At 41.4% G+C, this 13,274-nt stretch overlaps 1 protein-coding gene across 4 annotated transcripts in view; it reads left to right on the top strand.

Moving 5' to 3' along the window:
- Positions 1 to 13,274, top strand: part of il1rapl2 (interleukin 1 receptor accessory protein-like 2) — a 382,929-nt gene that overhangs the window by 72,640 nt on the left and 297,015 nt on the right. The window lies entirely within an intron of this gene.

Here is a 13,274-nt window from a genome sequence, read left to right as displayed (position 1 = left end):
CTTCACACGTTCTAGCGGCGGTTAAATGAAAAGAAGCGACATCACAGGCCGACCGTCGGCTCCTTCCCTAAAACTAATGAGCAGCAGAAGCGAACAGGAGCCGCTCGTCTCCTCTGAGGGCCACACATTGTCAGCTCTATCTGGACGGAACGTGAAGGCTCCGTGTGGGTTTCACGTTACCGTTCTGGTAAGTGTTGCTTTAACCGCATAAAAAGTTCAAAGATCTCAAACTGTGATGACTGCTCCAACTGAAGGTGAAAACTTTTAACTTTGTTGTTTCTATCAATTCCATACCACAACCGCGTCATGAATATCGAAGTCGTGTTCAAACGTGCAGTTTGAGTTTGCGAACACGTTTAGCTGAAAAATTGTGGGATGTAAAATTGATATTTAAGTATTACTTTAATTATTGCTGGTTTGAATTCTTAGTTGAAACCAGGTGGGGTCGTGACCCTTTTAAAAGTTATTTCTCTGAATTAAAAACTAACTGAATGATTTTGAAAGTTAATATTTTAAAACCACCACTCATGATGCCATGCAGTGCTTAAGATGGGAGCAAATATTTTAAAACCCCATCCACATGGGAAGGTTTTGTTTTTTACACCTGTGTCTACACGAGACAGTTTCCAGAAATGTTTCCATCTACATGGGCGCATCGAAAACATCATAAAATGATGTTTTTACTCCCCCAGGCCTGTAAGTGGCTCCAAACATGGAGTCTGCACACGAGGTTAGCTATAAACACAACTAGCAAACAAGAATGGACAACGCATGCGGATAACGCTGGAGGGAAAAAGACAATTAGAAAGTAGAACATCTCCGTTAGCAAAATGAAACCTGGAAAGTCTTTATTAATTTAGTTCAGTGCGCCACAGCAAAGGGAAAAATGACGTACAAAAACCGTTGAAGAATAACTCAAAACCACTCGTATTTTTCATTTTTCTTGCTCTCCATGTCAGTTATGTTGTCTAGTTGTTGACAGTTAGGTGCAAAGCGCTGCGTCCGTTTTTGTTTTCTATATCACGTGTGTGGTATGTTGACAACATGACATTAAAACCTGTAGTTATCATCAATATTTTGCCCTGCAGCAAGGAGCTGGGAGAATTAGCTATTAGTTATAGGCAGACATAACCTAAATAACATATGCTGAATGACATCACCGCCTTCTCTGTGACCGTGTGTTTACGCCTTTGATGAAATAAAACACAAAACCCTTTTCTGTGTTTACCACCAGCACTACCTAACATTTCTCTCCAGCGTGACTAATTAACACAAGTGCCTTTGTCACACAAAGAAATCCTCTTGACTTTTCTCCTCGCAGCACTCACCGTGTCTGCAGTCGAGTGCCTGAATGTGAGTGTGTTTGTTCGGCGCACAAAGCAACCGACGCTCGAAAGCACAACAGCGTGTTAGCGTGGCTGCATGAGGACAAGTCCCTGTTGGCATGGAGTGTTCCCCGTACCCTCTCTTCTGTCACAACAATCATAGTAGAAAGCCCTTACTTTAAATAACCCACAATCAGTCATGTTAACCTAGAATGTGCTTTTAAGAATCCTCGTTAGGTGTGTACGTTTAATTGTTTACGAAGTAAAAGTACCACAGTTACTTGGTGAAATAGTGTTTGCAAAAAAATCTGTAGCACCTACTGCAAAAACAATGTCACTTTTTACAGTTACGATAACGTTGGACTGGATTAATATCAATAAATAACACACGTGATAGAATATTCAATATTCAGTACATAGAACATTCACTGAATTCCGATCCAGAACCGCACGGCACTCTGGGCGATGTAGGCAGAGGAAAGGTTTTATCTGCTCCACCTCTCACTCGAGCTTAGCTGTGTTGGTGGAATCAATCAACTAACTCAGTCATTCTTTGGTTACCTAGCAACAACGTGTTGAGTAATTTGCGCAGCAGCAGTTTCAAGTTTCATGACGCCATAAAAATAAACAACAACAATGGTGTGGAGGGAAGATTGTAAAACAGGAAATGTGACACAACCAGTTTGGCAGGAGCTCAGATATTTAAAACTAAAAGCTAATCAATAACTTATTAATAACATTGAGTAGGGTGCTTTCCACCAGGGACCACCAGGGAGCAGCAACAGGCAGGGTGGAGAGAGCACTTCATTCATCTTTGCCTCAAATATCCAAACAAACTGTGGTCCAATTGATATTTTCTCTGGCGTCTCAATAAATGAACTTAAACTGTTGGAAACGTAACTTGGAAAACATATTTTGTAACTTTTAAAAACTTGCTTCTACTGTGACAGGATAACTGACTTATGCCTGCTCTCTATCCACTGTTATCCATGTACATCACAACACTTAGTCTGACAGTACTGCTACTTTGTTAATGCTAAGCTAACCCACTCAGCTACTAAAACTCAAACTTCCTTTCTCGACAACTTGAGGTGACAACTTAGAAACAGTTCTGGTTTTTCTTTTGTTTTCTCTACAATAAAACTGATTATCTCTTGATTGACAGATTAAAAATAAATATCATGCATGTTTCTGTCCCATGTTTGTTTGACATTAACGGGAGTACTGACAGCCCCCCCCCCCACACACACTTACAGCAGTGATTAAACCCGTAACACCTGGCAACTTTTCCCAAGAATGCGCCAAACTAGTGGTTAAACTGGAGCAAATAATAATAAATTTACCACCAATTCATCCACAAATGTCTTGCTATTAATAAATGGGCCAGTGCCAACCTCATGCAACTTTAACTCCTAATGCCCCTCACCTCCCTCCACAGACCTTACATAGATGCTCCCATGTTTTCACTGTGCAGGTCATATTAAAGATTTATTCATTTTCCAGGTCTGCACTCGAATATTGATGAAGCCTGACACGGCCGTCCCCGTGTTCGCGTCTTTACTGTTCTGTCTACTGTGCAGAATATATTCATACTCTGTGCAAATACAGGCTTTTTGATTTAATGTAATGATTACTAAATGTATTTCATACATTTATGATCAACTGATGTACTCTTGTGTATAATTATATATTTTTTCTTTATTATTTTGGTGGAAGCATTTTATAAGCCCATTGGGGCTTCTTCGTTGCATTATTATTATTAGTATTTTTTATTATTATTATCTTTGGTTTGTATTTTAGGTGTGCGAAATAAACTAAGCTGAACTAGGAAAACTGTACATTTTATTTTACCTCAGCAATGTAGTAAAAATGAACATAGACACGTTTAATAAATGCACAAGTCCTTCATTTCTTCATATATTAACACTAAAGAGGTAAAAGTATCAACAGTCAAAGCGCCAGTATTGCATAAAGTCAACTGTTTTGAGTTTTATATCATGTTATAATGTTTTTCCCTCCTCAAAAACACACCTGGAGTGTTGCTTTGATCCTGTCATGCATGTTTGAGAAATCCTTTCGTCTCCATGGCAACCATTTAGCTGTGCAAAGTGCTTGGGGGGACAGAGCGCCGCCTTTGAGGACAGATGCCAAGCTTCCGAGCTGCCGCCTCACAGAGCTCCCCTCCCTCCCTCAGCTCCTTCAGACTAGCGAGCAGCAATTAGCAAACATCTGGTGGAACTGAGCATCTGCTGAGCTCATTATAGGAGCTACTTCTCAGTGAAACGCTGGTAAAAACGTTGTCAGAGGGTTAATAGAGGAGCCATATTGGGATGACTTCCTGAAGGCGGAGTTTCAGAAAGAGCAGAAGTTTCTTCTTAAAGAGACAGAGGCCCAATTCAAATCAAGGTGTTAAATTACAAGGTCAAATTTCTTTTAAGTCATATTTGATATATACAGCACTTTTATGACAACTGAAGGTAACATAGTTACTTTATTGTGATATAAAATGCCACTTTGTGCCTGGAATACACATAATAGTGCCCCTTTAAAATAACCCTCTGTATCTAACTGTTACCTGTGTGTGTAGTTCAGTGGGCTGCTGTGATTACAGTGTGGAACGTTGTCTTTTTGTGGCTTATTACGGTTACATTTCATGATATCACATGCCTGCCTGTTCACATGCTGGAAGACCTCATGTAAAACCATTTCTTCTGGTGTAGTTTCTGTGTGTGTGTCTGTGTGCTATTGACGCTAATGATATTTGACAAGGGACCCAGGGGAAACAGAGTATATGCAGCCCCCAATAATTGCCCCTCTTCCCCACCACACAGACGCCCAGAATGTGCAAAAAAGACGAATAAAAGCATGCACAAATTGACTTGGCGATCCGAACCCAGTTTAGAGCTGAAGTTAGTTTACATATGGTTCCATCGGGATGAATCTCAAATTAATTTGAGACTTTTAATGATGTATTTGAACTGATCGTTTTTCACGGTGCGGTGATTATGCGACATGCAAGTGCCAGGATTTTTGATTTATTTTTTTAATAGGATTAGGTGCACAAGTTTGAATTTGTTATGCGTTTTCTGTGATCAACACACAGAGATGACACACACAAGCTCAAATGTGTACATCTATCAAATCCTTTTAATAAGCACTGCTATAGGTCCTATAATCTATTTCAATTTACCAAGACCTATTTGCTTCTCTTAGACAATTCAGACTAAATGTCGGGTAAATTTTATTGCCATGGAAGTCTCTTTCTGGAAGAATAGCTCACCTTTTCCCCTGAAATTAAAATGTTTTAGAAAAGTCTTAAACAACTTAGGAACCCCGTAAGATTCAAACCTTTCCAATAACTGGTAAATACTGAAACTCCAGTTTAGCCGTTGGTCTTGCATTGTCATGATGAAGTGGGAGGTGTTGTTTATGAGCCATTGTTTCTCATATAAATCTTCAAGCCGTTCATTTGGAGAAGCTAATCGCCTTCAGAAGTAAAGTTTTACAGTGAGACTGACTGAACCATTTACTGATGCATTCACTTTCTGACAGCTTGCTAAAATCTCAGCACCAGGAAGCCCCTTGTATGGAGGAGGAAGTACCACTGTAAAAAAAAAAAGAAGAAGAAATCAGTCTTTATTTCTCAGAATTCAGAGATTAATTCACACCAAACACGTTTCACACATCAGGTGCATCTGGTTTACAGTCAAAGTCTATGTGGAGGCGCGACGAGGGCCCATTGCAGCACGATTGGAAGCGTTCGAGACGTCAAGCGCGTCCGACGAATAAGCCGGCAACGGAAAACAACGGCTGTAGCGATCTTGACACGTCTGACGCGCCGTAGACGCGACTCCAGATAGACTCTGAACGTAAACCAGACACGCAAAACGCTGGGTGTGGAGCAAAATGTAAAGTGTCTGCGTTCAAAGTGAACACGCGTTGAACTCGAAGCGTCAGAGCTGTTTTTGACGCACACAATGCGTTTGTTGTGAACGCATCATTAGGTCAGAAGTCTGAGAAAAATAGACTGAAATCTGAGATTAAACAAGCCAGGATTCTGACTTTTTTTCTCAGGATTCTGCATCTAACATCTGAAATCTGTCATATCAGAATAAAAAAAGTCACAATTCTGAGAAAAAAGCCAGAAATTTGAGATGAAAAAGTCAGAAGTCTGACTTCTCTGGGTGCACCGATTTATTGGTGCCGATTTCCTTAATTTTGGGAGATCTGTGATCGTTCGATACTTGCTTGTGAAGCTGATCTTATCTGCCTCAGTAAAGGTCTAAAAATCACTCATTGTCCTTTTTCTCTGCTGTGAGAGGTTTGACTGACTTTTAGCCCCGCCCACCACGCCATGGCTGCACTTTTTCAGTAAACAGTACTGTAGTCATCCCACTTTTTCCAACCCTGCAACTTTCTTGTTGTATTTAACAACATTTCAAACAAAATAAATTGGTGTCAGCCAAAACTGGAATCAGCACATCATGCTTTGTAAAAGATTGGTACTCGTCAATCTTTTTACTCCTACTTCTCCAATTTTGGACTTTTTTTCCCTCAGGATTAGTGGTCTCATGTAAACAAAGTTTTAGTCTCTGTAAGTTGGATGCCATTGGTACACAAACCTGTTTCTTTTTTCTTAAACTTCAACCAGCTGAGTGATGGGAGTAGAAATAACTAGCAAACTGAAAAAAAAAACAATCAAATGAAATATAAGCCAATAAAGATGAACCCACAAAAGAGCTGCAGCTTCAACACATTGTGCATGCATCGCACGCGGGAGGTACAGCAGCATATATGCACAGACAAGAGAAAACACAGGAGCGCATTTGGAGCAGCAGCAGCAATAAATAAACAGAATAAATTGGAAGTGGACAAATAAGCCTGGGAAACAAATTAATGTTGGAACACGTACTCTATAAACAAAAAACAAACACAGATAGAAGAACGCACAGGCTAAGCAGCCGAAGACTGACGCTGACCTAAATGTACCAACAAAAGGCACCACTACACACACGTACGCATATTAAAAGTTGTTAATGTATTTACACTGAGATAAAAGAAAAAGAAGACTTATGGATCTATTTCTAGCAATCCATCCCGAAAGACGATTGGTTCTCTTTGGTTTGAGCTTAATGTGAGCAGCTGTGTGTGTTTGTTGCTCCTTCTGTGTGTTTCTGAGACAAGGTTCCACCTCGGTAACACCAACAGTGTAATCCATGCTGATCTCACAGGCCATGTTTACATTTCACTTAAGACTTCTAGCTCTGGATTTTCCAACTGTGCAATGATTCATGATTTGTGATATTTTTAATAAAATTAATAACCAATACCAGCCAAATTAAACACACACAATCAGACATAGTGTCATGGCCATCTGATTAATAGTGTATTTTATGCTCAAACAGTACCGGTTCATTGAGGTACGGACTTCATTAGACCCCTGAAGGTGAGCTGTGGTATCTGAAATCAGATGGTTTGTGAGGTGAAGTCTTCATTGATCAGAGTCATTTATGCCCAAAAGACACACGATTGGATTAAAATCTGGGGTGATTTCAGGGTGTTTTCAGACCTGATGGTCCGGTACACTCAGTTCAGTTGGGGACCAAAGTTGCTAAATTTGTTACATTTTAGTTGGTGCGGTTTGCTTTCACACTGCGAACGAACCAAACCTTTTGACTCATACGCACTTGTCTGTGGCGGTGTGACAGAAAGAAACGTTGAAGGAAGCGACACAAAAACCTAAGAAGAACTGTAAATAAAAATGAAGTGCTGCCAGATTTTAGTGGCTGAAGGATTTCTCTTTGGTCGTTGGCAGAAGACCACGAGCCATTTCTCCCGCTAGCACCAGACTTGTGTGTTTGTTCTGGTTGTATTTACCCAGAATGCCCTGCGCTATACAAACCGTGCCAGAATTCACTACTACTGTTCAGTTTTTGGGTCTTCATCAGAGTTTGATGACTCATTCACAACCTCCCCAAGCAAGCCAGACATTCTTGGCAAACAAACTACAGTTTGATTAAAGTGGACTAAATATGGCTGGTGTGAATGCACTCTTAGAGGAAAGACAACTTCAGAAACTCATTGTTTTGTTCTTGAAACCATTCCTGAACCATAGAAGCTTTGTGGCAGGGCGTACTTACCTGCTGAAAGACGCCATAGACATCAGGAAATACTGTCTCCATGAATTGGTGTACACTGCCTGGATAGGTGACACGTAAGGATGTCAGAATCCAAGACTTTCTGGCTGAAAATTGGCCCATTGTTCTTACACCTTTCTCTCAGAACCTGAATTAATTTCTTCAGAGAATCTTTTGGTGCCTTCACTCCTCACATTCACTTTTTTTTTTTTTACCCCTCCAGGGGGTCTTTTTTGTGGGCTCTAGTGTCCCTTATGTGATAGTAGGCTGACAGGAAATGGGGAAGGAGAGGGGGAAGACATGCGGCAAATGTCGTCGGGTCCGGGAGTCGAACCCGCGACGGCCGCGTCGAGGACTCAAGGCCTCCAAATACAGGTCACACTAACCACTACGCCACCACGGCACGCCCCACATTCACTCTTTTGAAGGGTAAACTGTGGACAGGATCCTCGGTGACCAAAGCTCCAGTGTAACAGACTTGTAGTGACCGCCGTGGCTGGTGTCCAGTGGTCTGTTCTGTCTCGATGACCTCGTGCAAGGCTCCAGTTTGTGTTAATAATGGGAATTGATGAATATTATGTATCACCGTGATCTCACTGTTTCCCAATGGACTTTCAGTCCAGTGACCTGCTGGTTTCTGTCTGTGATTTATGCATCTCTCCATCAAGCCACCAGACTGCCGAAGCGGTTTTCTTCGATGGTATGCCTCCGCAAGATGGTTCCTAGTTGACACATTGGCATAATCACAGCAGCAAATGTTGATTTGGGAAATATGCCTGATTTACTTTGTAATAAGATAAAAAAAAAGAACATTAACAGTATTGATCTCTAAGTTTTTTCCTTTCTTTCTTCTTAGCTTAATGTAATAAAATCCCAGCATGCCACCTCTTACAATCAAAGAAGGTAGAATATGTTTCTTCATGTATAGTTTTGCATTCTACAGTATTCATACCAAACATACCAAATTAACTTTGTCATATCATCATCTTCCTACGATAAGTCATTAAAGTAATTTTTTGCCAAACGTGAATTTGGCAAAAGATTATCTAGACAAAAGTAAAATCACTTAAGGCAAAAACTGCCTCAGGCCATTATTTTAGGAAGGTGACGACATGCTGTCACATTACAAGCAGCTTTCTAGATTTGGAAGATGAGATTTTGCCCCTCCCAAGTCAGAGTACACATCATTCCACATCACTATTCAAGTCAGTATTTAAGTCTTGTTGCAGGCTATCAGCTGAATGAAGGTCTTGCCTCGTCATGGTGGCACAGTTGGTATCTCTGTTGCCTTGAGGCGAGAAGCTCCCCGGTTCAGATCCAGGCCTGGTTGTCTTTCTGAATGAAGTTTGCATGCATGGTTTCTCTGCGGGTGCTCTGTCTTCCTCCCACAGAATTGAGAATAGTTGAATAATTTGACTAATTCCCCTTAGGTGTCAGTGTGTGGATGGTTGGTTGTCTGTCGTTGTGTGTCTCTTTTTGTTGCCCTGGCGACCTATCAGGCCTGTACCCCGCCTTTGACTCGACGATCTCTCGAGATAGGCACCGGCCTTCTCGTGACTCTGCAGGGATAAGCAGGTATGAAAAATGGATGTGTGGACTGTGACTGGGCCAAACTACCATCAAGACTCTTCCCAATGTAGCTCTGGCTGTATGTTTAGGGTCAATGTCATGCTAGTAGTCTGAATTTAATCCTCCAGGCATTTCTTTGTCTGAGCTGAAGAAAGGCAGTGACGTTGTGGTCAGGGTGATGTTGTTTTTTCTCCACAAAATGTGATTGACATGCTGTTAGTTCAGGCCTAAAAATCCAACCCGGGTTCATAGGCTTTGTGTTTGAGCCAGATCTAACTAGATCTAATTAACTTTACTGGCCTGAGCCCGAATTAAATCCGACATATTACTTTATCATGATTTTACTGCTTTTGTTTTTAAACCATAATTTGTGTAATTTCTCCCAATTTCAGCTTTTAACGTCTTCCAACACTGTCTTGTCGTTTGTTGTGTGAGTCGGGTGTAAATCCTCTGGGATGTGTGACTGATGGGAGCGGCGCAGCATACTGTGCGCTGCGCTGCGCTCGTTACAGTTTTACCTGCTACACCCTCCTTAGTTTCTTTCCTTCCTCAGCAGGTTAAACTATCTACTCCTCTATTTACACAACAAGGAGATTAATACAACTTTATGTCGCAAATTCTCGTTTGGTTGTTATTATGCTGTATGTGTTGAAGGCTTATTAAACATGCCACAGAAACCTGAATTTTGGGTTTGGCCAAAAATCCAAACTAATCAGAGCACATTCGTCCATGTTGGTTGAGCATTTTACTTAGAGGTTCCAAAGTAAAGTGGATTAATTGTAACTGTACACCACTCTTTTGAATTTTATTGTAGAGCATTTTGAAAACCACAAACTATTACAGCGTGTTCGTCCACCATAAAACCCCAAAACAATACATTAAAGTTTGTGGACGTTATAAAACACAATGTGAAAAAGTTAAAGAGGATGGAATGCCATTGCACGGCACTGGATGCCAAATCCCATATGGGTCACAGGTCCAAGACTAGTCATTAACAAGGTGGAGGGAGACGGAGAGAGACGTTAAGAGAATGGAGAAGAAAAAAAAAACGGGAAATGAAAAGGAAACAGAAGACATGAGGAGAAGAGAAGAGAAGAGAGTGGGAAGAGACGGGAGAGAATCTAACACATAGTCCTTGCTGTCAGCCAGTGTGTAATTAAGTTCTGCACTCTGTCACCATCGCTCTGCAGAACTGGTAATTTAGCTGGGCCTGAGCCAGGAGAGCAGGTCAGGGGAGGGGAGAGCGAGGACGGGGCGGACGGTAAAGGAGAGAGAAGAGGAGGGGAGGGGAGACGGACGGAAACGCCGAACGACGGGGGAGGCGGGAGAGGAAGAAGAAGAGACTCATGAGAAAAAGATGAGTCAAGAGAAATTAATCATGGGTGAAGGCGGCAAAACGTCAAGGAAGATTATGTGGGGCCAAAAAAATGAGGGAGTATTGTAAGTTAAGCTGGATACAACGTTGTTACAAACTATCCATCCATCCATACTTTCTTAATCTCAAGGGTTGCAGGAGGTGCTGATCATTACGCAGGTGTTCTAATGATGCGGCTAAACTAATGATCATATTGCCTTGTTAAGGACACTTAACTTAACACTTTTCTTGGTCAGCCAAGCTAACCAAATCCAACACAGCTGTAGATAAAACACAACTACAGATTCCTTTGGGATATTTTATACCAGGCCCTGAACGTGACAGTTCAAAGCTGATCTTGTTCAGAAAGTCGTCCTAACCATCTCTTAGATCACTCCAGGAACATTTCAAAGAGATGGTAGATTTCTTATCATAATTGCTGGTACGATTGGCCGATTTGCCTGGCATGGTGACATGAAATCACTGTTCTCAGCTGAAGGAGATCCAACCATTAGCCAGTCAACGTCACGGCCGAGACGAATGCAGTTGTCAAGCTTTGCAACGCGAAGGGGGGAGGGTATTATTTCTAATCGGGTTTGGCTGGCTTTTGTTCAGCGCCACTCACACATTTCCCACAAACACTTCGAAGTCTGTACATAAAACAGCACACAGTGGCCTGCAAACATTTTCAGAACACTTACAGTGTTTCACCTTTGGTCTCATTACAATCCTAGGTGTGGATATAGTTGCTTTGTGAAGGCCACAGAGGTTTGTCAGATCACTAAGCAAACAATATCACTAAGGTCAATAAAAATGTATTTGTGGGGCATTTTACAGAAGGATTCGGTTACAAACTGGCTAGCTACATGGATGTCCTCATTTAACCCTTTAACTGTCACCCTCAAAACACTTCTATACAAGTCAGAGAGGAGACCAGTGTCATTATGACAGGTAAGAGTTAATTCTCACCAGAAATTCATTTTTGGATTTAATTAAAACGGAAATTATAAAGGGCCTTTTCTTTAATTGATATTGTTTATTTAAACTTCAATCAAATTTTCTCCAGGTTAAATAAACTATCTAGCTAGCTGGCTAGATGGCTAGCTATTTAAACATCTAAGTATACTGATAGCTAGTGATTTAGTCAACTAAGTGTTTATACAGCTAGCTAGCTATTTTTACAGCTAGCTAGCTATTTTTACAAACAAGTAGCTGGCTAGTTAAATGTAGAAAGTCGCTCAGCAATTAATGTTGTCTTTGCTGTATGAGATTTAAAAAATGGATGAGTAATTGTTTATTGAAGTAGCTAGCGGCTTGATTAAATGATTCTGTGACATATCGGTATGTCCCAATCTGTTAAAGAACATGCACAGTCTCACACTGTATCCTAATTTCTTTTTACAACTGTAACTCCACTTCCAAAAGAAGAAATGGCAAATTAAGATGAGGCAAACATCACGAAGCTAAAGGAATGGGGGGTAAAAGGTCAGTACAAAGTGCAGTTAGGTGTCAGGGTAAATGGCTTTTCACTGTGCAAGTCTTGGGAGGGCAGGACAGTGAAAAGAGGAGGGGTGAGAAAGATGTGACACGCGTGAACCTCGTCTCTGACCTTCCGTGCAACGCTACGCTTGCCCGTGTGTGTTTATGCGCGTTTAAACCTGGGGGGGAAGAGGACGGTGAGGCGAAGGGGTGAAAAGCGAGTGGCAGATTGAATCCACGGGGAGTCTAAATGGGCAGATGCACAAGTGGGACGGTGTGTGTGTGAAGATAGCTGCTAAGCAATCCGAGGAAGGACGATTAAAGGATAGCGAGTGTGTCCGTTTCTGTGTTTAAGCGACAGCTACAGTACTGCTTAGCTTCGTATTGACATAGCAATTACCAGTGAATAATTGGGCCCATGTGCGGATGGGTGCGTGCGCATGTGTATCAGGTGTAGTCGGGTGGGGAAACTTGCTATTGGCATTCTAATAAGACCAGGAGACAGACTCCCTCGACTAAGATCAGAGGAGCTGCGTACCGGAGCAGGTGAGCGATACGGCATCGTTCTCCAAGCTCCATGCTGGCTCCGCGTTGGCAGAGGTTACATGCTTAGTGTAGATTAGTCTGGCTTTGAATGCCATTTGCAAGTGTTCAGTCTGGTAGATGGGAAAGCTAAGGATCCGATTGGCGTCCATATTGACTGTGCTTTAGATTAAACCTTAGCCTTTCTCATTGCTTACATTTTCTTGTTTTCAAAGGGACAGTATTATGTATTCTCCACCTACATAGTGGTGTTTTATAGCATAATTAAGTAACTGCTACCTTCAGTTGTTATAAAAATGCTTAATATGCCAACTATGACTTCAATTTGAATTGAAATTGTGCCTCTGTCTCTTTAAAAACTTCTGTTTTTTCTGAAACTCCCATCACAACATGGCTCCTCTATTAGCCCTTTAACAACGTTTTTACCAGCGCTGCACTGAGAAGTAGTTTGTGTTTGCTAACTGCTGATGGCTAGTCTGAAGGAGCTGAGAGGGGGATGGGTAATCTGTGAGATTTTGCACAGATGAAGGGTTGCCATGGGAGATGAAAGGATTTGTGAAACATGCAAGGTATGTTTTTGATGCAACAATAACATAACATGATGTAAAAAACTCAAAAAAGTCAATTTTATATAACACTGCGACATATAACAAAGACTTTCTTGTGTGACATCAAGCTCTTATGGAGAGAGTTTGCTAAAGCATTATATCCTAACTCTAGTTTTTCCGGTCAAATGGAAACTTTCAATTGGAGTAAGATATCCAACAGTTTTTTGTTAGCTTTTACTTATGCAGCTGCTAGAAGTATGCCACGAGACCCGAACCATCCATCCATCCATTTTCTTACACCCTTGTCCCTAGTGGGGTC

This window comes from Xiphophorus couchianus, chromosome 23 (assembly GCF_001444195.1).
Source record: "Xiphophorus couchianus chromosome 23, X_couchianus-1.0, whole genome shotgun sequence".
In the NCBI taxonomy this organism is placed as follows: Eukaryota; Metazoa; Chordata; class Actinopteri; order Cyprinodontiformes; family Poeciliidae; genus Xiphophorus; species Xiphophorus couchianus.
This window is presented reverse-complemented; position numbering and strand designations above follow the sequence as displayed.